The sequence below is a fragment of the Cyprinodon variegatus genome, unplaced genomic scaffold (genome assembly GCF_000732505.1).
Source record: "Cyprinodon variegatus isolate N-32 unplaced genomic scaffold, C_variegatus-1.0 Scaffold1371, whole genome shotgun sequence".
Classification (NCBI taxonomy): domain Eukaryota; kingdom Metazoa; phylum Chordata; class Actinopteri; order Cyprinodontiformes; family Cyprinodontidae; genus Cyprinodon; species Cyprinodon variegatus.
This window is the reverse complement of record NW_015151824.1, coordinates 73,475-78,140: the sequence shown is the minus strand read 5'-3', so window position 1 is coordinate 78,140 and position 4,666 is coordinate 73,475. Positions and strand designations below refer to the sequence as shown.

At 40.8% G+C, this 4,666-nt stretch overlaps 2 protein-coding genes across 3 annotated transcripts in view; one reads left to right on the top strand and one right to left on the bottom strand.

Annotated features, from left to right (window-relative positions):
• Positions 1 to 3,440, bottom strand: part of LOC107103066 (asporin-like) — a 20,150-nt gene extending 16,710 nt beyond the window's left edge. The window contains exon 1 of one of the 2 annotated variants that reach the window (XM_015402586.1): positions 3,212 to 3,440. The gene's annotated coding sequence lies outside the window, so the exon portion shown is untranslated. Of the gene's footprint in view, positions 1 to 2,350; positions 2,479 to 3,211 lie in introns of those variants that run through there. The other variant, XM_015402587.1, reaches the window with a different exon arrangement.
• Positions 1 to 4,666, top strand: part of cenpp (centromere protein P) — a 137,593-nt gene that overhangs the window by 84,796 nt on the left and 48,131 nt on the right. The gene's annotated exons all lie outside the window — the stretch shown is intronic.

Here is a 4,666-nt window from a genome sequence, read left to right as displayed (position 1 = left end):
AGGAGATTCTTTCACGCGATGGGGTACACTGAAAGCTCAGGTTGGGATCAGGGTTGTGCATGTGTGTTTTTTTTTTTTAAGTGGAGTGGGCTGGTTCTCTCAAAAATTCATGAAAATCCTCCACTATACGTTTAAAGCTTTAAATATTAATGTTCAGTGAAGCTCTATCTGAAGCTGTTTCCCAAAGAATAACACAATCTTTCCAAATATTTAGTCTATTTTATTAATCATTATTTAAAATTAAGCATTTCCTTTTTTACAACTAAACTTAAATACAGATAAAATTTTTTCATAATATGAAGTTTATCCAAATTTGAGAACTTTGATCAGTGAGATAAACTGAATATTTGCTCTGCTTAGTAACTACTAGGGGTGGAACGGTTCACAAAATCCACGGTTCGGTTCGGTTCATGGTTTCGTGGTCACGGTTTTCGTTTTGGTATATGTTGATTGTTAGGAAAATCTACTATGTCTTGTATAGTACAACACGTGTAACACGTGTTGCACAATGCTTTTTTTTTTTATTAAGTCAACAAACATTTACATGAAAAAATACTCTCAGAGAGGATAGCAAAGGTGAACATGAACAGATAAAGATCAATTATAATAAAAGAAAAACGAAGAAAAACAACTAACGGGATTTATCTCAGCAAACATTTAAAACAAACATAGACAGAGCCATAGAAATAATAAAAACAAAAAGGTGAATGCACTTAAAATAGCAGATGTTTGAAGAAATAAAGTCTCAATTTTTTAGCATGTTTTTCATTTTTTATCTTCTTAAAAAAAGATTTTAAAGTCATTCATAAACCAAAAAAAGGAAGGTTTAGCATTTCTCCATTTAGCAGAGTGGATATGATATTTACCCAACAGCAGGAGGACATTAATAGTATAAGAAACAGGCTGGGGAAGATGGTCCATATAAAAAAATGACATCATTTAGTGCAAAAGGGGTGTTGCACAATGCTTGCACACTGTTGCACTTTTATCCACAACTTTCTTTCCGCCGTCATCGTAGGTCACTCTAAATGCAAAGTGGTCCCATACAGCAGACCTATAAAGTGCTGCTGGCGCGTCTTCCAACTCCTGTTCTTTCCCACTCGCCATACCCACACAATTCTCCACAACAACTGATTTTTTTCTGCTACACCCGGCTACGCTGCTTCGCTTCTTCTTTTTGTTTACTACTGGTGGTTGGCTTTGGTCGCAGTACTGCCTCCTTCTGCTCTGGAGTGTAAACGCTTCGCCTCTGAAAAAAAAAGGAGGAGCGCATGAACCGAACGCAACACGCGCGAATCGAACCGATACAGTCGAACCGAACGGTTCGGACGGTTTTCATAAACCGTTCCATCCCTAGTAACTGCTGACTTCTCTTGCAGTAACTGAGTTACTAACTGAGTGAATGTAGCAGGAAAGTATAACCAGGGCATATTTAAGACATGTTCCCAACGTTGCTGTGCAGCATTTTCTAGCTGCTCCTATTTAAGCTGTTTGATTTCATGTCCGTTTGAGTTTAATTCTGTTTTTGAGATCAGCCTGGCCTCTTAGACTGGTTTGGAAGCTGTTCTCCTCTGGTTTCCCCCTGTGGTTGCAGGACTTTCTAACAAACCGCATACAGAGGCTCAGGGTGGCCCCCACACCTCCTTCGCCACAAGAGTTAGCTTTGGCTCCGCTGGGATGTGTGCTTGGCCCTCTGCTCTTCACCTTTACACACACAACCACGCCACCGCCGTCCATGAAATTGACACATTTAACTCCTGTGGTGGGACTTATCTCCAGTAGGGATGAATCCACATGCAGGGATGAAGTGAAGCTGTAGGGATGAAATCATTTGCTTCCGAACACAGCAAAGACCAAGATGCTAAATATAACCAACCAACCAGTATACCTTAAGGGAAACTATAGACGAGGGCATTGGACTTGTCCTTCAGTGGTTTTAACTGATTGTTTTCTACTTTTTTTAAGAAAGAAAAAAAACAATTCTGTTTTAGCAAATAAGTTAGTTCTTTGGTAAAATGATAAAAGCCAGCTAAAGTAGGAAGGAAGGTGAATTTTTTCTAAGAGGTCAAAGTTCAAAGGTTGTTTCCATGTAAAACTAACATCAACCTTCAATAAGGTTAGTGATAAAACATCCATGTTCCAGATATAAGCAGGCGGGTTCTGCTCAGACCAGCAGATCTAAGCTCAGATGTTTTTCCCAGATTGTTTAAGGACTAAAACAGAAGGTGAATAAAAGCCATGCAGAAGTTCTAAAGGATCATTTTCTCTTCAGTTTCATCCGTAAAGGCTTTAGGAACGATATATGGAAACGAGCTGCTTCAGCCAATGTAAATATTTGTGGAGCTCTCACCTTTTCAGCGTCACTATGAAGTGATTTATTCCCCTTCCTCTGTCAGAAGCTCAAATCCAGCAGACAGAGGCTCCCCGGCCTCTGCCAGCCCTGATGGATTCAGAGCCCCCACAAAAACGTTCGGCCCGGCCCACAAATATGTGCGGTGGTCGGGGGTTCTGCTTCGACAGCAAATCCAGCCCAAACGAGACCCCCCTCCTCCCCAGGGCTCATTTATCACACAGGATGGTTTTTCTTCATGAAGCTTTTACAACTTGGCACAAAGAAATAAACTCAGGCTGCTTGTTTTCTTTGCACTGCATTCAAAACACAAGTTTAATTTCCCTCCAGTCAGACCAGCTGAGGTCAATGATGTCTTTATTATTTTAGTGGACGTCCAGAACAGAAGCTAGATACTTTCCTCAATCCTCTTTTAGCTCTGCTGGAGTCTGTAAATCTGCATCTTCAGTTAAAATAAATCTTAATCTTTTAAATAAACACTAAACCTGGAGAACAGGATGTTTGCTGCCCCAAAAAATCAAATGCATGGTGGAGAATATTTAAAACGCCCTGAATGGCTCAGATAATCAAACTATTAATTGACTGTTATTCCCAAAATATTTGTTTGTCTGAAGAAGAGGTCAGCCTGAGTCCTGCTAGCAATTAGTGGAAATTTCCAGACTAATCACTCAGTAACGACTGTTTGCAAAACAAAACAAGAACAAATTGTCCAGACCTGACTGATTTAGAAATAAGAGCGTGATGCCATTATTAAGATGTTCAGAAAAGCCTCCTTCCCCTCCAGCACAAAGCTCAGCACAGAGTCTCATCCTTCTACAAACACAGCAGGTCTTTCTTTGCTGAATGCAGGGTGTGTCATACCTCAGGTGTGTCCAGGTTTAAACTCCCGGCTGTGAAACAGCAGCAGAAGGCTGAGAGATGGATCCTCGCTCGGTACGTTCCCAGAGAATGAAGAACAGCATCAGCCTCTTTCCTCTGCAGAAGAAAAAAAAAAAAAACATCCCCCAGAAACACCCCCACCAGCGGAAAACCTCAGCTGTTTCAGTAAAGAGCTCCTTCCTCTGTGTCTGAATGTTGGGGACTTGGGTGGGGGGGTGAAAGAAGGCGTTGTAGGGACTTCAGTCATGCGCTTTTCATCAGCAGCTTTGAGGCGATGCCAGGAGACTCCTGCAGGCTCAGGTTTTATAAAGACTATGGTGGGAGGTTGGTCCCCTCCCTACACAGCTGTCTGACATGTTAGATGTTTCACTTTTACATGAATGGAGCCGATTCCAAGGCCCAATGGCACTCCGCTGATTGAGGATGCTCTGGAGGAGAAGCACGCCATTCTGTCGCCTCCAAAGTCACCAAACTCTCCCGGGAGTTCTTTATTATCCTGAACCACATCTGGACAGTCACTCCTCTGTCATTCTGTTTTTGCTTTGGTTTTATGTTTTACATCAAACTGCACTGAGTTCACAGATACAACAACAAATAAATCCACAAAAACGTTGACGTTACATCATGGTTCCCTTCAACCAGGATTCAAAAGCATTTATTATCATTAAGAGAGACTATTTGTTTTACATATACAGGGTTCCCACTGGTCCTTAAAAAGTCTTAAAAAGTCTTGAATTTAACTTGCCTTATGCTGTAGGAACCTTGATATAGATGGACTTCACTTCCCCGTAGACATAACTGTCTAAGGGCATCACCTCCCTACGGTGATCAGAATAACTGAGTTTTTCTTCTGTCCAACATGGTGCTTCTCGCTGATGCTCTCTTGCCTTCAGCTCATCCAACAGGCTGACAGCACCACTGACCCTCCACCGTATGTAGCAATAAGCTTAATCTTAGCACATATTTAAAGTTGGAGCAAAAATGTTTACATTTGTGATAGTAGGACAGAACGGGTGGCTTCCAATGGATGTCATGGAGACTGGAGACCCACTTTTTAGCTCCTTAGTAGGTCTCAGTGTGATGATTAGATGATTTTTGGTCCTCCGCTGGTCTTGTTTGTTATTCTAAAATATAAAAGATTTAAATTCAGCTGGCCACCTGTTGGAATCATTGATGCATTAAGACTAGCTAATGTCTTGCTTACTCTTTTAATTTATTGCAATGTTTCTGTTTATTTTTTTTAATGGATGATTAAGAAAGATGTCGGTGATATGAAACATTCATGTGGAAGTTTTTTTATGGTAAATATTTGTTTTCACATTCAACTTAACGCGATTAAATGACAGTGACACATTTTGTAAAAAGAAGATAGGTGGTTTTAGAGGGGCGTGAAGGAAGCCATCTTTGTTAAGAAAGGAAAACCAACCTTAAACAGAG